Source organism: Lissotriton vulgaris, chromosome 5 (assembly GCF_964263255.1).
Source record: "Lissotriton vulgaris chromosome 5, aLisVul1.2, whole genome shotgun sequence".
In the NCBI taxonomy this organism is placed as follows: domain Eukaryota; kingdom Metazoa; phylum Chordata; class Amphibia; order Caudata; family Salamandridae; genus Lissotriton; species Lissotriton vulgaris.
In genome coordinates, this window is record NC_141693.1 from 1,095,175,414 (window position 1) to 1,095,199,675 (window position 24,262).

Here is a 24,262-nt window from a genome sequence, read left to right on the forward strand (position 1 = left end):
GTTAACCCCACTGTATCCAGTGTGTTCATCCTACGGAGAGGTACTAGACAGGGGTGCCCATTGTCTCCAATTTTGTTCGCACTAGCCCTTGAACCACTTGCGGCATGGGTAAGATAGGACCCTTTGATTTGGGGAATACCGATAGGGGAAGAGTGGGAAGACCGATTATCGCTCTACGCAGAAGATATTCTGCTATACGTGAGAAAGCGGAGGCACTCAGTTGACCGCATCTTACAGATTTTCCGCCTATATGGGGAATATTCGGGATACAGAATCAATTAGTATAAATCACTGCTATATCCCCTAGTTGGGGAAGGCCCCACTCTGACATCCAGATGTGTATTTCCCAAACAAAAGTAACATTTTAAGTACCTCGGGATCCACATAACTCAGGATCCCCAAGAGTTTCATCGACAGAACGTGGGCCTTCAGCTGGATAGACTTATAGCAGATGCAAAACATTGACGCTCGCTACCCCTGACGTTGATGGGCTGGGAAGCTATGTTCAAAATGATGGCTCTCTTGCGTCTGTTATATGTATTGCAAAGCACACCATATTAGATGGCCTTCTCCTTTTTCCAATAAGTGAACTCATAACTCTGGGCGTTGCTGTGGTGTGGGGTGGCCCCACGTATAGCTCTGAGTAAACTCCAACATGGGGTCTATGATGAAGGCCTAGCGGTACCTGGCATTCGTGGTTACTATTGGGCAGCCTAGCTAGTGAACGTAAATGGCTGGATGTTTGATGATAGGACAGATCCAGCATACAGGGTTGACAGGCTGGTGAAGGAAGTGCCCCTATTAGGGCCACCCGGATCACTCGCGACTACCTCTCAGCCTTTCATACAAATGAAGTGTTGGTCAGACAGTAGAGAATGCAAACCAAGTATATTTATTCAGGTACACTCAAGCAGAGATCAGTCTAACCAGCCTCCTAGGATTGCTGCAGAGGGACTGGCATCAGCAAACATAGAGGTACATTATGTACACGTCTGAACCAAGGAAGCCCCGCCCATGATTGAATTTTACTAGCAGGTGCAGCTAAAACAAAGAAGTACAGTAGGATGAGTTTCGACTCTGATGCCGGGCACACATTTTCTCTATGCCAAGGTCGTTCTGTCCATGCCTACCGTTAGACTAGTGGGAGAAAGCCTCTATCTATGGGAAAGGTATGCTTTAATAAGAACAGTGTATTCATTAGCAAAGCAAGGCCTAACCTATGAAAAATGGAACTTTCCACAGCCTGCTTCTCAAGGAGGGAATACGCAGTTGATTACATGATTCAAAATCTGCGCTATCTTCTCCCCGGGGTGCTGTCCCTAAATACACAATCACAGTATGGGTGGAACGCCCCTTGACGCCCACCACGTACACATTCACATGATGTCATTTCTGACTCTTTCCATAACTTCATCTCTTTGCGTCGTCCGTTAAGTTGACCTTTCTTCTTAGGCACCATCTTCGTCTTCTTGCTGGTGACTTCATTGACATTCCTTTTGACACTTGCGGAGTATAGTCTATCACCTCAACAGAATTTCATTCTTTACGACTGTATTCGTAACCTCGTTTGGTCCTGTGAATGGTCATTTCAAAACAAGACCCAAATTCCAAACGTCTCTTATCTCACTTAGGCCATAAACTTCGTCCAGCATTGTCACCTTAAATCTAGCAAGACCTTTGACTCTTGTCTCGCACGTACAGATCAAGGCTATCCACGACTCCTGTGAGCCCACTAAATTACATACAGCGGACTACACTCCTGCGAACTCTTGGTCAGCTAGGTTAAAATCACACATGACCAAACCTTTCTAACATTCCTACAACTCTTCTACACAGTATAACCTTTAACACACATTTATATATAATCGAATTTAGCAAATCCTTTGATTATACGCGAATACATTTTACATAGAATACAACGTTTATATTCTCGTGCTTACATAGTCTACACATTTCTTTACTTTACATTTCATCTTCTTTCTCCGTTCAATAATTACACACGTATATTCAGTTTTGCACATTCTTCTATTCTTAAGCATTACTACACATTTCTATATTAGCCCACTATGTATACGGGCCTTTCTAAAGCATATTCTAAAGTGAATACAAATTCATCTTCTATTACATTGGTTACATCGGCTAACTTTACGCTACAAGTGATAACTTCACGTTATAGATTCTACGTTTTCGTTATGTGCTTGTGAATATGGTACAGATATACTTTTTATTCAAATTGCGCTCTCTCAGTTCCCCCCTTTGATGACCTTTAGGGGTCATCACTAAATTGCAATTTGAATAACACCCTACACAGAACTAGTTACAATATTCCCTCTTTTTATCGTTTCGAGAGCTCTTAAACTTTTGTACTGTTGATCTTGTAGAGCAGCTAATCTCCTTTCTTGCTCTCTCATGGACCTTTGTAACCGGTTCGACCTATACCATTTGTACAATTTCACTAACCCTAACAATGTGATTATGCAAATCAATATTATTAAAACAGGTTTTAATATGTACCATATAACGCTTTTACCAAGATTGGCAAACCAACTTCCAACCTTTCCTACTCCATGACCTACTTTCTCCCAAACATTTACTTTTGTTAAATCTTCGATTTCTTGATGTATCTGTGTAATGTTTTGTATGACTTTCTCAAGTGGTTTTGAATTATCTGGAATGTAAGTACAACATTCTTGGACCTTCAAAGCCTTGCAGACTCCGCCCTCTTTTGCTAGCAGTACATATAAAGCAAGACGGTTCTGAAGAACCATTGCTCTAATCGACTGCATCTCTCCTTCTACTAGCATCAATGACCTTGCAGTACTTGCAGATAATCTATCTACAACTGTAGCTAGTCTCCTGATCTTAACATCGTTAAGTATTAAACCTAACATAGGAAACATTGCTCCAAATATGTCTCCAACTACTTCAGCATCTCCTATTTCCCTTTTCGTTCTTGTCGAAGCCTTTCCTTCTATGATCGCTAAATCCTTTGCATGATATATTTTGGGGAAGACAATTGCCAAGTAACACGAACCATACCAATTGTCAGGCAGTTTTACATAGGCATTTCTTCCACATACAAAATATACATTAGGAATCGCTTGCATCCCTTTCATAAAATCTTTCGTATAGTACTCTAACCTAAAAGCATGTTCGCAATTTACTTCACCTACAAATACACTCTCATAATATGTCTTGCTTCGAGTTAAACATAACTTTCCTTTCTGCGTTCTATCCAAAGCTATTGGACCATTGCTACCCTTCTTCTTGTGTGCTTTTTCTTCTTCGGTCCAGTCTGTTTTCCACTGTCCTGACATTTTCAGAATCTTCTGCCTTCTGTACCGGTCATCTACTTGTCCTATGAACTTTTTCTCTACCTCTGACACTTTGCAAGTCAGATTATTTCTGCGTGCATATGAAGTATCTAGTGTATCCCAAGGAAGAAAGAATTTGGTTAGTCTATCTTCCTTTTTGTAATAGTCCCACTTATTCATTTATTTATAATTCGGGACTTCAGGCAGTACCGAATCATAATTTGAAAAGTAGTACTCGAACCCTTCTCTACCATAGAATATACTGAGCAGTAAACTACATGTTATCCCATAAGTCAGTGGGAGATGATGATATCTGATGCCTTCATCTACGGAAGCCGGCAATTGCATGCATACATAACAATCCTTGGCCTCCATGGCATCAATATACTCATACAATAGCTCGGCATATGCGTTTGACCTAAAATTTCCCTGTGACTCGTCTACATGTAACCTACGAGCTTCATCTGCCAATAACGTCTTTTCACAGATGACATTGCTCTCCTCCTTCTTCCCAACAAGAGCAGGTTTCAAAGTCGTTACAGGCTTTACATCTGTTGTCTCTTTTTCTCTTGCATGTCCTACCATGTACGATGTGGTAACTACGGTAATAATAAGAAAAATTACTACTGCTATTAGTGTACCTATTATGCATTTAGCTTTTCGGTTTGGGTTGCCATTCTCCATGTTATCAAACAGCGTAGCTCCTTCTTTTTCGAGGAAAAGTTTTCTTTTTCAGTCTTTGTTTAATTTATTTGCTTTTTCAGTCTGTAAAGTGCTCTTAATCAACAAAAGTCTCTTTTCACAACAATGTCTTTTTCTCTTCAGCAATAGACAACCCTAACCCTTCTCCGTCCTCTAAATGTAATCCCTAATTTTATTCTTCTTTCCACTCGGCTCTAGGTTATCTTCTTCTTTATAGCTTAAACACAAAAGTCTTTATGCATCTACAATTATTCTCGCACCTGCAGCTCTAATAACATGTTCCAATAGTTCTAAACGAATGACTTTTTCTTCTTGTTCTGGTATTTGATGACCAAAAGTCGGAAACTCTAATCGATTTAGCACTAGATCTTTGATCTGACTCAGGTAAGGGGGTATGGGAAGTGTGAAAGTCAGTAACCCTTCAGTCTCGATTCCAGGCGTCAACATCCATATCTCCACTGCCACAAATGAATCGAGATTGATCACTTTCACTTCTTTCACTCTCCCAGATTTCTGTCCCCAAGACATCTGCTAGATAAGTCCACTCTGGGGTGGCGTACCTTCTGCAGGGCACACGTACCCTTCTTGATCTTCTCGGACTCTCAGAGCCTGAATCCGTAGTTTCTTCTTCTTGATCCGACTCTTCAGAGATCGGGACAAGGGTTCTCTCTTGATTTGCTTTTAAGCTTGGCCTTCTCCTTCTCTCCGGCCAACTAGCTTCGTCACTCCTTGTCCTCCTGCTCCCTGTTCTTGGACTTGTCTCTTGATCGCTTACAGCTTGTTCGTTATCTGACTCGAACTCCCAGGTACTCTCTTCTTCTGAGACGACTTCGGTCTCACTGGTGTCCTGATCGTCAGTAGCCTGCTCCGACACAGGCTCAGCCTCTTCGATCACCTCTACAGCTTGGCTTTCCCCCTCTGTGACTTCTCCGCTTTCCGCTGGATTCTCATCCGAGAGAGGAGCTGTTTCTTCCAGAGGTGTTGGCACTCTTCGGGTGTGTGAGGCGTGTATCCAGTTGGGCAAGCCTCCACACTTTACTGCAGTGTTCGTAACTAGTATGACTTGGAACGGTCCTCTCCAGCGCACGTCTAGACAGTTCTTCCTGACATGCTTCTTCACCAGGACCCAGTCCCCCGGACACAGGTCATGGCACAAGTCTTGTGCTGATGGAACCTCTGCAGCCTGGACCTGGAGGGACACAGAATGAATGGCATCAGATAGTCCCTTGCAATAGTCCAAGATCAAATCGTCTGTGATGTTCAACAACGCTGCAGTCGGAACCGATGGCAATCTCATAGCTCTTCCCATTAGCACCTCGTGTGGAGAGAGACCTGTTCTTCTATCTGGTGTGCTACGTATGCTCATAAGAACCAATGGAAGTGCATCAGGCCAACTCAGGGATGTCGATGAACAAACTTTAGCAAGTCTGGATTTTATCGTACTGTTGATTTGCTCTACGATCCCTGAAGCTTCTGGTCGATAACTGCAATGGAGCTTTTGATCAATACTCAAGGCTGAACATAGCATCTTCACTATTTCGCTGTTAAAATGAGTTCCTCTGTCCGATTCCAAAGATGATGGCACCCCGAACCTCGGTATCAACTCTCTAAGCAACAATTTTGCTACTGTAAGTGTATCGCACCTACGTGTCGGGTAAGCCTCAACCCATCTAGAAAATATACAGACAATCACTAAAACGTATCTGAGTCGATTGCACTTGGGCATTTCAATAAAATCCAGCTGCATTCTATTGAAAGGCCCCCCAGACCTCCCTATGTGACTCAAAGTAACTGGTGTTCTCTTTCCTACGTTTAGTTGCTGACAGATCGCACAACGCTGACATACTGCTTCTGCCGCTACTCTAAACTTCGGATTAAACCACGTTTGTCTGAATACTCTCACCATGGCGTCTCTACCTATGTGTGCTGATCCATGCAATTTCCTTGCCATTGGACTAACAAGTTCGTTTGGTAAAACTGCTCTCCCATCTGCAGAAATCCAAAAATTCATTTCACTTTTAGTACATCCAGCTGTCTCCCAGCCCTTTTTCTCATCATCTGGTGCATTTTCCTGAACACACTTCAGCTCGTCCCACGTATCTACTGTGTCTAACAACATACTCAATTCAGTTCTTTCCTGTATTCCCCCCACTTCTACATTGGTGTGAGAATAACCTTGTTCTGCACAATAACGTGCAACTTCGTCGGCATAACGGTTACCTTGCGACACAAAATCTACATTCTTTGTGTGCGCAGCACATTTGACAACCGCTATGGCTGTTGGACCTTGTAATGCGTCTAACAATAATCTCACGAATTCTCCATTCCTAATAGGAGAACCCGAGGAGGTCATGTAACCTCTTTGAGACCATAACTGCCCATAATCGTGAACTATCCCGAAACCATACTGGCTATCGGTGTATATGGTGACTCGAATTTTGTTACCTGCTAAACATGCGCGGGTCAAAGCAATAATTTCAGCTACCTGAGCGGAATGTACTCCTTCCAGGCAAGCGGCTTCCACAACTCTGGTAATTGTACAAACTGCATATGCTGCTCTCAGCTGACCGATATCGTCTCTTACGCATGAACCATCAACAAAGAATATTTCATCGGGATCAGTCAATGGTTCATCTACGATATCTGGTCTCGGTTTGGTGCATAGTTCAGTCACATCAAGGCAGTCATGATCTGTACAAATTTCATCATCAATCTCATTTGGAAGTGGCATCAAAGTAGCAGGATTCAAGACAGAGCATCTCTTTAGGGTCACATTCTCAGCAGCCAATATGACTTGCTCGTAGCGTGTGAGCCTACTATTCGTCAGATGCTGAGTCTTAGTCCTGGTCATTAACAATTCCACAGAATGCGGGACGTACACCACTAACTGATGTCCCATCACCACATTTTCACATCTTTCAATGCTGACACCCGTTGCAGCTACGGATTTGAGACATCCGGGCAACGCTGCGGCTACTGGGTCTAATGTAGCTGAAAAATAAGCAACTGGCCTACGCGCATTGCCGTGTATCTGGGCCAAAACTGCTAAAGCGCAACCTTCTCTTTCGCAGCAGTAAAGCAAAAATGGTTTTTCGTAATCAGGCATTCCCAAAGCCGGGGCACGACACAAGTCCTCCCTCAGCTGCAAAAATGCCATCAAACAATCCTTGTCCCATGGTACCGGATCACTTACTCCTTTGTGCGTCAGTTGTAGTAACGGTTTTGCCTTCAGTGAAAAGTTGGCTATCCACTGCCGACAATAACCAACCATGCCTAGAAACATCCTGACTTCTCTTTGAGTTTTAGGCGCGTTCATTTTCATGATCGCCTCTATTCTGTCTGGAGACACCTTCCGTTTTCCCTTTTCAATCCTGTGGCCCAAGTATTGCACTTCGGTCAGACAGTACTGTAATTTACTTGGAGACACCTTGTGCCCGTTCTCGGCCAAGTGATTTAGTAAGGTAATGGTGTCTACCTTGCAAGCTTCCTCAGTTTCTGACGCCACTAGGAGGTCGTCTATGTACTGGACTAGAACCGAGTTCTTGGGCAGTACTAGACTTTCAAGATTCTTCTTCAGCAGCTGGTTAAAAATCGATGGGCTTTCTGTATACCCCTGGGGAATACGACACCATGTTAAAACGCGATTTTCCAGCTTAAAAGCGAAAAGATACTGGCTCTCCTCATCTAAAGGAATCGAAAAGAAAGCCTGGCACAAGTCTATCACTGTGAACCATTCAGCTTGGAACGGTATCTGAAACAATATCACTGATGGATTCGGTACCACTGGACAACATGAAACAACAATATTATTAATCTTCCGAAGATCCTGCACTATTCTGTATTTCCCACTAGGCTTCTGCAAACCCATAATCGGGGAGTTACATGGACTTCCCACAATCTCCTTCAGTATTCCCTGTTTAATCATGGATTCGATCACAGGCTTTATTCCTGCAATTGTCTCCGGTGTCAACTTATATTGTGGTGTTCTTGGATACTCAGCATTGGGTTTTACCATGATCTTTACCGGTTCTACCCCTTTGATCAGTCCTATTTCTTCTCCAGTAAAATCCCACACCTCAGCTGACACTGTCTCCTTCAAGTCCTGTGGAAGCTCCTCCACTGTTAGGGTAGGATATAGTTCCACGCATTCCTGCGAGTTTACAACCTTAAAATCGGCATCATCATCGTTAGTCTGCACTTCTACTCCTTCAGGTGTGCAATATATGGTGCAATTCAGTTTACACAACAGATCTCGTCCTAGCAAACACACAGGGCTAGAATCACAAATCACAAACTGATGTTCGTCACTGTAGTTTCCTATCTTCACTGACACTGGTTCAGTCAGAGGATTCGTCATTCTCCTGTTTGCGACTCCTACCACCTGAATCGTCTCTCCTGACATTGGCAAACCTGGGACTACCGCCGATCTCAAAGTGGATCGAGTTGCCCCCGTATCTACCAAAAAGGTCGTAGGACATCCAGCCACTTCAGCCTCTACGTATGGTCCTCTCTGGTCTACCTCCAGGGCTGCTCCTAAAGTACAGTCTTCTTCCCTATTCACTCGTTGCCCTGTAAGAGGATCAACGTAGTAGCATTCTTCTCCTCCTACGAACAGTGGCATCTGTCTATAGGTTTTTCCTCCATTTGTAATGCGAGGCGGTTGAGGGAACGGTGCTCGAGGAGTCTGAGTCCCCCCTTTGATAAACTTTCCCTTCGGGACTGCTGTTCCCTTTACCATGCTGGTTTGAACCTCATCCTCCTCCTGTTCTAATTCCCCCGTCTCGACATTATAAGGACACTCGCGTCTCCATTGTCCCACCTCGTTACACTGATGGCACCTCGTTGTCTTTTTCAGTGTTGCGATATCTACCCTCGGTCTCGGTCTTTCTTCCTCATCTCTGCTTTGATTATTCTGTTTCTTTCCTGGGGTTCCTGTTCTCTGTTGCCGCTGTCCACCCTTTCCAGCTGATTGCATCTGCACCAACATCAGCTTTTCCTTAAGTTTCTTTGCTTTTGAATCTATTTCATCGCTACAGTACCTTGCATACCTCAGAATCTCATCTAAAGGTTTGTTTTGCCAACAAATCAAATGCTGTTGTATCATTAAGCTTATGTCTGACCTCAATCCTAGGACAAACTTCGACACAAACTGTCCTATGTCTTTGGGGTCCATTACGTCTAACCCACTGTACTGTTTGAATGCTTTCAGCAATCTCTCATAGAACTCGTGAACGGTCTCTTTAGGTTCCTGAGTTGTTCGATCTATCTTAACCCAGTCTATGTCCTGCACCGGCACTTTCTCTTTTAGCCATGCTATTACCCTTTCGTACTTTTCCATGACTCTCTCTGATGGACCATTCGTCCGAACATCCCTATCGGGTTCACAAGTGGGCCGTTCGATACTAAGCTTGCATGCCGTCCACAAATCTCCGGGTACTAAGATATCGAACAGAGTGTTCAAATCGATCCACAGCACCTTAAAGATCTTCACAAACCTCTCTACCTGCTTATACCACTCGACGGGGTTCTCCCTGAGCTTTGGAAAGGAATTGGTAAATGCCGCTAAATCCCCCCTACTCCAGGGCACATGCACGTAGCTTCCGTTCGCGATTTCTCGCAAAGGGAAAGCTTCCATTCGCATTAGCTCTCCATCCGGGGACCTCGTAAGTGTACTCCTTCTGACAGATCCCCTCTTAGACCATCTTTCCTCCCATTTATCCAAATCCCTCCATACTCTGATACTCGAGATCAGTTCCTTTATGTGTACTTTCAGCCCAATCGTCCTACGCTCATCTAGATCTTGATCCGTGCAGTGTAGCCTATGGTTACCCTGTAACGCTTTAGTTCGTGATAGGTCTATCATATACCTGTTTGCCAAATTAGACAAATTTTCATGAACTGACCTCGCTTTCCGAGTAACATCCTTAGACATATACAGTATTTCATCCGGTTCATACAGCTCTATTCTTTCCATTGGCAAAGTGCCGTCTATTATGTCCTCCAAGTCTGATTTCAAACTCATTACATCAAGCCGTTTTGCTTTTATCTCAGCTCTCAGTACCTCAGTCCTAGGTTGTTCGTTTACATCCCTCTCACCCCCACTACGAGCCCTACGTCTCGGTGCAGGTGAGTTATGAGGCGTCCTTCTTGTTTCTCTTTGTTCCCACCTCTCTAGATCCCAAGCTTTTCCATCCTCCCTTGGGGTATGGTGGAACAATGTTCTATTCCCCATCACTACGTTCTGTCTTTTCGGCTCGGTCGCTCTAGATGCGAGATAGGATCCTCCGTTCTGTTCTACATCACTGCAACTCCCTTGATGTCTGGTGTCACTTAATAAATGGAAGGGTCCTTCACGATCCTCCATGTTCCCGCGATCCCGTCCGTGATCACTGGATGTATGGCGAGACCTTTCGCGACTCTCTATATTCTCATGACTCCAATGTCGCACATTTTCGCCCGGGGCATGGTGAGTGCACCTGAAACTATCTCGGTACTCCTGCGTCTTTCGTTCTCCCTCACTAAGGATGACGCGAGGCACTCCCCCACACCCTGTGCTCCTGTCACCGCACATTGGTCTACTGACGCTGATGGTATGGCAAGTATCTCCCTTGCTTCCTTGACTCCCTCTCTCCCACTCTGGGCTGCTTTCGCCAGCTCCGCAGTGAGAGAGGATCCTGTTATCCTGATCTCTCCATTCTGCTTCTGTTTCTAACTTTTTATTCTGAGTCTCTTCGGCAGCATCCCATTCTTTCAAATACTCCCTTAATTCCTTAAAGGTTTTCGGTTTCGGTCCCCTCAGATCCATCTGTCCTCTTTGACCCCCCTGTTCTATCCAGGGACCCGTTGCTGAATCCAATGGGGTACTCCGACTCCTTGGTCCTAGCAACTGCCTTTGGGAATTGATCGTATTATTCCTACTCTCCATCTCTGCCCTTTCCCTGTCCCATCGTGCCTGTTCCTCCTGCTGGACTCCCTCTGGGTTGTAGATTGACACTATAGGACCTATGGTAACAGGTACTTGTAGAGCATCTGGCAATTGATACGACCTTGCATGCTCCGTTTCTGGCACCTTCTGGACCACAAATCTTCCTACTACTCTCTGTACGGGACTAGCTTGAGGTACTTCCTCACCTTTCTTGGGATCCCACTCTGTTACTGGGAGCGGTTTATATTCCCCCCATCTAGCTCCGTCCCCTTGCTGTAGTTCGGGACTTTCGGCTTCTCTGTTGTACGGAGGTGGTCTATCTAATAGTAGCCTCTCTATCAGATCCTCATCCGGCTCGCTATCCTCATCTTCTTCTAGAGGTTTCTTTTCTCCCGTAGTCTCTAGCATTGTGAACAGTTTGTCTGCTTCTATCTTCTGCACCCTCCATTTTTTAGCTTCATCATCCCATTTAATTTAATTTAATTTAATTTAATTTAATTTAATTTAAATTTAATTTAATTTAATTTAAAAAGTATTTGTTGAGCGCAACGTTCACCATGCGGTTTCTTGGCGCTATGGAGGCAAACTTTAGCAGTGACACAAACAAGACTAGAGATGACAGGGAGGGGAAGGAATTACATTGGGAAAGCTTGGGTAAAAAGAAAAGTCTTGAGCTCTTTTCGGAAGGCAGGGTAGTGAGTAGCCGAACGTAAATGGTCAGGAAGGGAGTTCCAAAAGGAGGGTGCCAAAACAGAAAAATTGGATCCACCCCATTTCTTACGTCTGTATCTGGGGACTTGTAGGAGTGATTGGGTAGATGACCGCAACTCGCGAACAGGGGTGTATTCTTTGAGTAAAGAAGAAATGAAGGCCGGAGCAGTCCCTTGGCGTGCCTGGAAGACCATGCAGCCAGTCTTAAATAAGGTTCGCTCCTTTACAGGCAGCCAGTGCAGTGCTTTCAGCAGGGGGGTGGAATGATGGAAACGAGAAAGTCCGTGGATCAATCTGGCCGCCTGGTTTTGAACCAGCTGGAGCTTCTGGAGACTGTAAGCCTTGGATGCCGTTGTAGAGGGCATTGGCGTAGTCCAGCTGGGAAACAACCAGGGCGGACATGATTAACCTGAGGGCAGAAGGAGAAAAGAAACGGGAGACAGAGCGGATGGTGCGGAGAACAAGAAAGCAAGAAGATACAACATAACTGATTTGTGAGTGGAGGTTGAGATGGTTATTGAGTTTGATACCCAGGGTTTTAACTGAGGAAGAGGGTGTGGGAGGGGGTCCCAAAGAGGAGGGCCAGAAGAGGGAGTTCCAGGGACTGGATGAACCACCTGTAAGGACCAACTCTGTTTTATCAGGATTCAACTTCAGATGATTGTGGTTCATCCAGTCCCTGATAAAAATCATAATAGACTGAAAGTTAGAGATAGAATGAGGAGAAGAGGAAAGGTTGAAGATAAGCTGGAGGTCATCTGCGTAGTTAAACACAGTGACCTCCAGCTGTTGAAGGGCAAAAATCAAAGGATAGATATAGAGATTGAATAGGAGGGGAGAAAGAGAAGAGCCCTGAGGGACACCACTAGTGAGTTGGAGTTGAGTGGCCGAGAAATCCCCCAGCCGAACCGCCTGGGTACGGTCCCTCAGGAAGGACGCTAACCACACCAGGGCTGGGCCCTCGACCCCCGCCGCTCCGACACGGGACAGTAGGATGGTATGGTCAACCGTGTCGAAGGCGGCGGAGAGGTCGAGGAGCACCAAGGCCTGGTTGTTGTCATGGTCCATGCCCTCCCTGAGATGGTTCAGGACCGACACCACGACGGACTCGGTGGAGTGCCTAGGCCGAAAGCCCGCCTGGCTGGACGCAAGGCCACCATTTGCTTCCACATGGGCACTGAGGACTGATGTAACGTGTCGCTCTAGTACCTTGCCCAGATAGGGCAGGAGGGAAATGGGGCGGTAGTTGGCTGGGATAGAAGGGTCCAGCCCAGGCTTCTTAAGAATAGGGACTACGGTGGCAGATTTCAAGGCTGGAATTACTACACCCTGAGCCAGCGAGCTGTTAAGAAGGGATAAAGGTGGTTTGGGGCAGACCGAGTAGATTTGTTGGAGGATATAGGCAGGGCAGGTATCCGCCGGGGAACCAGATTTTATTTTGGGGAGTGTTGCAAGGAATGCCTCCTCAGTGAGCGGAGGGAAGGAGGAAAGAAAGCAATGAACAGTCCTGCACTGCTTTTACCGATCGTCTCACTCTTTCTTGGCGTCTATTCAAGCTCTTTTCGTGTGCCGTTCTAAACCATGCACTAAGTGCTTCGAACTGTGTTGGCCTCGGTAGAGGTCTCGTTGCTAGCATTACCGCTTTCAGTTGGTTCAATACTTCTAGCTTAAACGTCCCGTATCTCGGAAACGTCAGTTCCTTATTCCCTTCTGTTAGCTTATTCCACTCAGAGATCCATAGTATCGAGTGTAACCCTACATTCACTGCCATGTGATAAGCTGGTGTGCCTTCTGGTGGAGCTTCTTCTCCTGCATACAAGTTTCCTCTATCTCTCCTAAAGATTGCCCTTAAACGCTTAAAACACTTCATCTTCGATAATCTACGATTTTCTTTAGTTCTCTTCCTTGTTTACGTCCCGATGACAAACCAACCAATCCCTACGCGGCTCTCGCTAATCGGCCTATCCCAGCGCGGTTCTACACTGACCGACCAATCTCAGCGCGGCTCTACGCTGACGTCACTCGTCCCCTCTGCAGCAGTTCCCCTTCTTTCTCAACTCGTCTCACGGTCTTGCATGCGTTTTCATTCATACGCCGAAAAATGACTACTTCCGTCCAAGTGATCACTTTTCTCTGACTGTACGTCCACAGTCTAACTGTAATTGTCACCTCAACTGACGAGACGTCTTCCCTCTCACGTTCAGACGCTCGCCTTAACTGATAGGTTACTTACACACAGTAAACGTACGACCAGCGTCCGTTACTCATACACTCACTCTTACGCTCCCCCTATCATCGGTCCTTCGGGCGATCAATGGTACCTCATGACCCCCTTTACAATGGTAGACAATTACTCTGGGTGTTCGATACACCCGAACCACTTAAGCTCTCCTTGAACTTAAGATTTTATCTGGTTGCGCGCGCTCACAACCTTCCCTCAATCACACTACAGGCATTCAACTCCGCTTGACATTACAACACAAGTACAACACAAAACACCGCAATCTGGCAACGCATGACCCTTATACTCACTCTCGACCGACTCTGCTGCTTTTCTCTCAACGCACCGTCAGCACCTTCTTCGGCAGGGATTCTTCTTCTGGTCGTCGATGACTAGGGACCTTGGGGTAATCTAGACCTGAAACACACTATCTAATGGAGGGTCTAAGGGCAGGTTTAACGACTCAGGACTGAACACATGCCCTTATACAACTTATAACAACAAAGAGTGTACAGGAGTCGCCGCTCAATGTTTATACTCTAGACCCATCAACCAGTGACTATACGAAGTAGACTGTGTGTACTCAGGTGTAAGAAACATTAAACTACTCATATATACGGCATGCAGCATGGGTAGGAATTTTCCCATCAGTTGCCGTTCTGTACCACCATTTTTACATCATGTGGGTTCTCCTTACCCAGGAGTTAGTATACAAGTTCAGTCACACTTTAACAGGTGTGAGTGTTGGGGAGACCAATGTAAAAAAGTTTGTGTGATGGTTTCGAAATATGGTGTTTTTCTAAGTAAAAAGTTATACACCTGAGGGAAAGCAGTGCAGTGAGTGTATAGTGATAAGTGAGTAAAATTGGGTGATACTGAGTAGAAAAGTGGTTTATTAGTATCTCTCAGACCCCAAGATTAAAAACAAGTGAAAGGTAGATTTGACAGAATATCTACCAGCAGGAGGTCAACATGTTTCTGCATACCATCGGAAGAGTTTCCTTATGCATTCGTCAGGACCTAGATGGTGCTACTGCTTACAAATTATTAAGTGAAATTAAAAAGGGAAAATTTCACCTGAGAATCTCCACCACAGTCTACAAAAGTCACATAGGAGACAAAGAAAAGAGAAAAACATTACAAATATTAAAGAATGCACTCAATACATCGTGCTATTCTAGTGGTCACGTATTAACATTTAGACAGACGTGATAACACTCACCCAAAACTTGTGGGGATGGCGCCTCACCTCACCTGGCAGCAGCTCAGGTAGAATGGGAGCACCGCTCTGTTTAGCAAAACATAATCACAGGGACACTCAACCAATTCCGTTAAAAACAAGGCAAAAGAACTATCATACGTGTCTCCGATAGCGTGAGAGACAGCTTGTGTGTTTTCAAAATGTCATCGGTATCGTACCGGAGTAGTTATATAAGTATGGACTTCTACCACTGTTAGGCTAGGTGCTCGTAGCGCACAGGGTTATCTAACCAGATTACGTAACCACACTCTTACCTCTCCGTCGGTGTCTCCAAGCGTCCCTCTGGGCTGTTCTGGGGAGGCACCGAACAAGAGAAAAGGGCGGGTATATGACTGAAACCTGTGTGGTGCATTCTGGGAGTCGTAGTTTTGGTGACAAAGAAAATTGGAAAAGGTGGATAATGGCTCAATTGTTTCATAGTGACATCCATGGTATGGGTTCGTTCAGACCATCCTTGTCACTGTTTAATTTGTACACCCACTTCTGCTCTATTTTGAACAGAAATTTACCGACATCAGGGCAATGTTCGGGTATTGTCGGCTGTTCGAGTATAGTCCACTTGAACTCACTGGGACCGTGGCCTTTTTCAAGAAAGTGGGCTGTCAAGCGAGTTGCTTGCTTCCGACAGCGAACTGTGCTCTTATGCTCGCCAATCCGTATTTTGGTCTTACGGGTTGTCATTCCCACGTATCTCTTTCCACACGGGCAAGTGATCATGTAAATTGTATTCTCGCTGTTGCAGTTCGTGAACTTTCGCTGTTGCCATGGGCGCAAAGTTCCGATATCCACACTGGTGGATTTGGTAGTTTGTGGACACGCCGAACAACTGCCACACGGGTGATGTCCTTGTACCGGCGGTAGGTCCCAAAGTGCTCCCACTTGTCTGGATTGTTTTGTTTTGGGACGAGTGTGAACTAGGTGGTCTTTTGTGTTAGGTCCTCTTTTAAAGGCAAAAAGTGGTGGTGGTAAAGTTTCTCCACTGGAATTCAAAATGGACCAATGTTTTGTTATTATTTTTCGCACATCATTGGATCTTGTGTGAAAAGTGTTCACAAAGGTCATTCTGTTGGATCTTTCTTTCGGAATAGTTTCCAATAGGGCATCCCTGTTGTTGTTAGCAGCCCTTTTCTTTGACTGTCGGATGATCTTAGCCGGGTATTTCTTTTCTCGTAGATATTCCGAGAGGGTTTCAGAGTGTTTTTCAAATGACTCTTTTGTTGAACAGTTTCTCCTGAGTCTCAGGAATTGCCCAAAGGGCAAGTTATCTCTGAGAGCCCGAGGGTGGCAACTCTCATAGCTTAAAAGAGCGTTGCGTGCCATAGGTTTCCTGTACAGTTCCGTTTTTAATCCCTCTTCTGTGGCAACTATCAAGAGATCTAAGAAAGGCAGTTCCTTTCTACTGAACTCTAAGGTGAAATTAAGAAATTCATTACAGTTGTTAAGCCAATTGTGGAACTCCAACAGACTGGCCTCAGATCCTCTCCATATAACAAAGACGTCATCTATGTATCGCTTCCACAAGCGAAGCGATACATAGTATGGGTTATCTTGGTGCAGTATTTTAGTTTCCTCTAGTACATGAACATAGAGGTTCGCCAGACTAGGCGCAAAAACACTGCCCATGCTAGTACCAGAGGTCTGGAGGTAGATGGTGTCCTCAAATTTAAAGTAATTGTCTTTCATTGCCATTTCTGCTAGTTCCATGATGAAAGAAACTGGAGTAGTTGTCTGTAGGTCCCTCTCCTGAAGGATATTGCCTACCACTTCCAAGGTCTCTGTTTGGGGAATTGACGTATACAAAGACTCTACGTCAAAGGACACAAGTAGATCCAAGGAGCTGTCAAAGTCTACGTCTGGAAGTAAGCGTAACATGTCCTTTGTGTCCTTGAGATAGGTCGGCATCTCTTTCACAATAGGATTGAGGAAGTGATCCACAAATGTAGAGAGCGGCTCTAAAACTGATCCTATTCCAGAGATGATTGGCCTCCCTGGTGGTGGTCTCTTCTGCTTGTGCACTTTAGGCAGGCAGTAGAAGTAGGGGATTGACGGGTGAGAAGTACAGAGAAATTGGCCCTCTTGTGGGGTAATCCAACCTTGAGATGTTGCTTCTTCCACCAAATGGCTGATCTTGGTTTTGAGCCTTTCAGTGGGATCATCTTTCAGAGGTAGATAAGACTTGCGATCGTTTAGTTGCCTGAGACACTCCTGTCTGTACGTTTCCTTGTCGAGGATCACAATACCACCACCCTTATCTGCAGGCTTTATAATGATCGATTCATTAGATGATAGTGACTGTAGCGCTAGTTTCTCTTTGTTTGGTATGTTAACAAAGGACTTTGGTTTCTGCGTTTTGAAAAGACGTTCAATGTCTGTTTCCACAGCTTCTTCGAAGGTTTGAACTCTACTCGGTAATCCAATTGTTGTCGGATTAAAGGTCGATGGTTTCTTCAGACCAGTATTGACGACCAAGTCTGATTTCTCTCCAGGATTTTGTTTGGCAAAGAGGTAGTGGAGTCGGACCTTTCGGAACAGTTTAGAGATCTCTATTTGAGTGTTGAATTGGTCCCCTTGATTGGTTGCCACAAAACCTAGTCCACGGTTCAGGAGTTGTTCCTCATCTTCGGACAGGTTGTAGGAACTAAGGTTGATTACGAGGCTGGTTGATCTGGGGTTGTGCTCGTTCCCGCTCTGTCCTGCGGGATCTTCTTCCCATTCCTCAGGTCCATAGTTGGTTGCTGCAACGGGGTCGTCCATCGCACCTGGGATCCTTGTCCCTGTCTCCTTCTCCCTCTGTTGGTCCTCTGGCCATACCCTAAAAAAGGCGCCTGTCCTTGGGGTTGCTGCATTTGTGGAGGGAAGAAAGGGGGTCCCATCTGTGGGAAGTTGGGCCCATACATCCATGGGCCCGGTTGCCAAAATGGTTGGAACTGATTAGGACCAAAATTGTTAAAGTTGCCTCTGTTGCCTCTTCTATTGTCACGTCCTTTGTATGGTCGTCCATTTCCTCGTTGTGATGTGTCCGAGTCACTGGAGTTGTCATCTGAACTTGAGGTCGCATAACTAGAACCCCTTCGACCTCCAGTCTGATTGAATGTAGGTGCTACATATGAATCGCTGGTATACGGATACACCTTCTCGCTGGAGAACTTAGCCAGGTCTTTTTTAAATTTCTCCATTTTTGTAAAGAGAATCGATTCTTTAAATTCGGTATTCTTTTTGTTGACATCATCCTGCCCCGTTTTGTACGCAGGGTTCTTTAGAGTGGTTTTGATTTTACCTTCCAGGAGTTGAATTTCAACTAGGATTTTATCAGCTACACGTTTGGCTGTTTTTATAATAAGGACTAGCCAGTCCCTTGTGCACCGCCAGGCGATTAGTGACCAATCCTTTAAGAATTCCTTATCATCCAAGAATAATCTCGGTGTGTTGGTCACAATTAGTCCTGAGGGTGCACAATTCCCATGCAAGTACTGAGCCATGATGGTTCCGTGTACTAAAGTTCTGGAGTGAGATTTTTTTAAAATCAATATCTTGTTCCATCCCTCATCTGGGTTATTAGTTACAGGCGGGGTGTTCCCCAATAGACTAGGGTTGTCATCCAAGATATTCTGAATTTCTGCCTCTTCAAACGCCAAACCGCTGTTTGATGCCATATTTAGCACTTAGTGGATCTGCCAAGTTTCTCGCAAAAAAGGGAGCGTCCAGTGACTGAAGTACGAGTCAAAACAGAGCTAAATCACAGGTCTATGTAAGCCTGTTTTTTTAGGAAGACCCACAGCCGGAGCTGTACTCAATCACAAAACACACTATCTAATGGAGGGTATAAGGGCAGGTTTAACGACTCAGGACTGAACACATGCCCTTATACAACTTATAACAACAAAGAGTGTACAGGAGTCGCCGCTCAATGTTTATACTCTAGACCCATCAACCAGTGACTATACGAAGTAGACTGTGTGTACTCAGGTGTAAGAAACATTAAACTACTCATATATACGGCATGCAGCATGGGTAGGAATTTTCCCATCAGTTGCCGTTCTGTACCACCATTTTTACATCATGTGGGTTCTCCTTACCCAGGAGTTAGTATACAAGTTCAGTCACACTTTAACAGGTGTGAGTGTTGGGGAGACCAATGTAAAAAAGTTTGTGTGATGGTTTCGAAATATGGTGTTTTTCTAAGTAAAAAGTTATACACCTGAGGGAAAGCAGTGCAGTGAGTGTATAGTGATAAGTGAGTAAAATTGGGTGATACTGAGTAGAAAAGTGGTTTATTAGTATCTCTCAGACCCCAAGATTAAAAACAAGTGAAAGGTAGATTTGACAGAATATCTACCAGCAGGAGGTCAACATGTTTCTGCATACCATCGGAAGAGTTTCCTTATGCATTCGTCAGGACCTAGATGGTGCTACTGCTTACAAATTATTAAGTGAAATTAAAAAGGGAAAATTTCACCTGAGAATCTCCACCACAGTCTACAAAAGTCACATAGGAGACAAAGAAAAGAGAAAAACATTACAAATATTAAAGAATGCACTCAATACATCGTGCTATTCTAGTGGTCACGTATTAACATTTAGACAGACGTGATAACACTCACCCAAAACTTGTGGGGATGGCGCCTCACCTCACCTGGCAGCAGCTCAGGTAGAATGGGAGCACCGCTCTGTTTAGATAACCCTGTGCGCTACGAGCACCTAGCCTAACAGTGGTAGAAGTCCATACTTATATAACTACTCCGGTACGATACCGATGACATTTTGAAAACACACAAGCTGTCTCTCACGCTATCGGAGACACGTATGATAGTTCTTTTGCCTTGTTTTTAACGGAATTGGTTGAGTGTCCCTGTGATTATGTTTTGCTAAACAGAGCGGTGCTCCCATTCTACCTGAGCTGCTGCCAGGTGAGGTGAGGCGCCATCCCCACAAGTTTTGGGTGAGTGTTATCACGTCTGTCTAAATGTTAATACGTGACCACTAGAATAGCACGATGTATTGAGTGCATTCTTTAATATTTGTAATGTTTTTCTCTTTTCTTTGTCTCCTATGTGACTTTTGTAGACTGTGGTGGAGATTCTCAGGTGAAATTTTCCCTTTTTAATTTCACTTAATAATTTGTAAGCAGTAGCACCATCTAGGTCCTGACGAATGCATAAGGAAACTCTTCCGATGGTATGCAGAAACATGTTGACCTCCTGCTGGTAGATATTCTGTCAAATCTACCTTTCACTTGTTTTTAATCTTGGGGTCTGAGAGATACTAATAAACCACTTTTCTACTCAGTATCACCCAATTTTACTCACTTATCACTATACACTCACTGCACTGCTTTCCCTCAGGTGTATAACTTTTTACTTAGAAAAACACCATATTTCGAAACCATCACACAAACTTTTTTACATTGGTCTCCCCAACACTCACACCTGTTAAAGTGTGACTGAACTTGTATACTAACTCCTGGGTAAGGAGAACCCACATGATGTAAAAATGGTGGTACAGAACGGCAACTGATGGGAAAATTCCTACCCATGCTGCATGCCGTATATATGAGTAGTTTAATGTTTCTTACACCTGAGTACACACAGTCTACTTCGTATAGTCACTGGTTGATGGGTCTAGAGTATAAACATTGAGCGGCGACTCCTGTACACTCTTTGTTGTTATAAGTAATCTAGACCTGACCTAGGTTGTCTTCCTCAAGAAGAAAACCATCTTTCTCTGCTACCAACTGCGGGGAATGAGATTTTGATACCTTTTCTGATCACTTAGATACCTATCTCATTCATCTATTTGGATCGATTATTTTCTGTCATTGAGTAAAAGACAAACCCCGCATAGGTTAAGTCAACCCCATAAACTGACGCAACTCTGAAGAACCACTTACGACTGATGAAGTTTTAAGAGTTTAATATAAAATCAGAATAAGTTGCATATACAATCCTCTCAGGATAAGATTCAACAAGTATACAGGAACTAGAAGGAACATAAATTCCCTAAAGAATCTCAGCCTACAAAAGAATACAATTAAAGTCAATTCCAAAATCAGCAGATTAAAAAGCATAGACACAAAGTGGTTCCGTTGCGTCATCTACAAAAAGAATAAACAAGTTAAATCTGTCCCTACTCTAGGCTAGGTGACATTCCTACTTCGCAAATTCCTTACCTAAAAAAGGTGTCAGCAGTTTGACTTCCAAAGAAGTTCAAACTCTCTTAGCCTCTAATGGTAACTTATGTCGAGAAGCAGTACCCTCTCTGCCTACCCCTCCGCTCTCTAAGGGTCCTCGGCCTACTGCTCTCTTGCGCTCTGTTCTTTCAGGCCATCTGCTCTCGTAATCTGCGCTATCTTCTCCCCGGGGTGCTGTCCCTAAATACACAATCACAGTATGGGTGGAACGCCCCTTGACGCCCACCACGTACACATTCACATGATGTCATTTCTGACTCTTTCCATAACTTCATCTCTTCGCGTCGTCCGTTAAGTTGACCTTTCTTCTTAGGCACCATCTTCGTCTTCTTGCTGGTGACTTCATTGACATTCCTTTTGACACTTGCGGAGTAAAGTCTATCACCTCAACAGAATTTCATTCTTTACGACTGTATTCGTAACCTCGTTTGGTCCTGTGAACGGTCATTTCAAAACAAGACCCAAATTCCAAACGTCTCTTATCTCACTTAGGCCATAAACTTCGTCCAGCATTGTCACCTTAAATCTAGCAAGACCTTTGACTCTAGTCTCGCACGTACAGATCAAGGCTATCCACGACTCCTGTGAGCCCACTAAATTACATACAGCGGACTACACTCCTGCGAACTCTTGGTCAGCTAGGTTAAAATCACACATGACCAAACCTTTCTAACATTCCTACAACTCTTCTACACAGTATAACCTTTAACACACATTTATATATAATCGAATTTAGCAAATCCTTTGATTATACGCGAATACATTTTACATAGAATACAACGTTTATATTCTCGTGCTTACATCGTCTACACATTTCTTTACTTTACATTTCATCTTCTTTCTCCGTTCAATAATTACACACGTATATTCAGTTTTGCACATTCTTCTATTCTTAAGCATTACTACACATTTCTATATTAGCCCACTATGTATACGGGCCTTTCTAAAGCATATTCTAAAGTGAATACAAATACATCTTCTATTACATTGGTTACATCGGCTAACTTTACGCTACAAGTGTTAACTTCACGTTATAGATTCTACGTTTTCGTTATGTGCTTGTGAATATGGTACAGATATACTTTTTATTCAAATTGCGCTCTCTCAGTACTCTCTGGATGGCCTGGGAACGGGATGTGGGCTCTTTGGATGACAAGGAATGGGTAGAGGTGCTCCAAGACCTGAGAGAAGTGGCAATACGGGCAAGGTTCCGACTTATACAGCCTAAAGTGCTGCATAGAGTATATTACCCTAGGTCAGTGTTCCACCGAATGGGACGTAGCGAATCTACGCTGTGTCATGTAGGATGTGAGTCTGAGGGGTACTTCTATCACTTACTCTGGGAATGCCCAGTCCTGCAGGTGTACTGGCAGAAAATAGTCGAGGTACTGACAGAAGTGGTGGGCATGGAATTCCCGCTAGAACCAAAGTGGTTCCTTCTGATAACCGCCAGGAATGATGATTGGCTGAAACATGTAAGAAAATGGTTGGCATTGGCTGCAGTAGTGGCAAAATGAAATGTGGCAAGGAAGTGGGGGGAGATTGCTACTCCGACTGTGGAGGAGTGGGAAATAGATCTAGATTGGTGCTGGCAAGAGGAACAAATGACATACAAGAGTAGAGGGTGCTCTAAGAAAGGTGAAACAATTTCGGGGGCCTGACAGACATACCAAGCTCTGTAGGATGGACACTATGCTGTAGCATGTTTTACTGTTAGGTAAGATTGCAGCAAGTCATATAACACATAGGACTTCGATCTAAAATGGAAATTATGACACACTATAATTGCTCTCTGTATGTACAAATTATTGTTTACGTACCAATAACATTTAAAAAAAAAAATACATAATGGAGCAAATTGAGCGAGATCAACCTTTTCCATGACAGCTAATGAGTATTGTCCCCGTCATGAAAATGTGAAAACAAATGGTGCAAAATTATGCATTTTATAACAAAAAAGGAATTTAGTCATAAAAGAAAAGGGGATGAATTAAAAACAAGTTGTTTTTTTTGTTTGTTTAAAAAGACGTGTGTTACTGCCTCCTCTTAAACAAACATTTCTTTTTCATTCACAAAGGGATCTTTCCATATGGAATGGGTTACCACTACGTTTGCAGCCGGTAATGTATTAATGTTTTGCACGAAAAATGTGGTTGGAAAACATTAATATATACCATTCCAATTCAGTATTTAGGAGGGACGCCTCTTCCAAATACCGAATTGGAAATTTGGTCGCAAACCTAAATTTCAATTTGGTAGCTAGTTACTGAATTACAGTTTGGGTTTCATACATGCCAAAATGCTTTTTTGCTTTAGCAAATGGGCCGATTCTGCTAACGTTAAAAAAAGCCGAACATATCTGACCCTATGTGCATGGAGGTTGATAACCAAGTTTGTATGAGAGAGAGGTAAACTAAGTGAAACTGAGAGAAACAGAGCTAGTGGAGCATGGCAGTGAGAGTGAAAGAAAATGAGATAGGATAGAAGAGAAAGTGTTATAGGGAGAGCAGGACGAGAGAGTTGGGTCCTCCCAACCCGGTAGCATGTGCATAAATAAAGCGCACACGTAGCTCGGTATTACACGTCTTTATTATGTAACCATTAACTGAAGCATAATGCGTCATGAATTTTAATAACCACAATTGATTACTTACTTCACTAGACTACGAAGTCCAATAGGGGCCATAGGGGTCCCGTGCTCTATAATACACAAGAAACTACATTTCCCCCTTTGTTAAATACAAATACAATTAAACACATATACACATTATAGTTCTTCAATGAGTCGTTGAGGTGCTTGAATCACTCTTTCAGATCTTGTGGTATGAGTATGAGACACGTGAGAAAACCACAGCAGGTGGTGAGCTAGCCACTGAGGCAGTCCTAGGGCTCCCCTGGCCCTCTGATGGCAAAGTCTCACTCTGGGTGTCTGAAGCCAAGA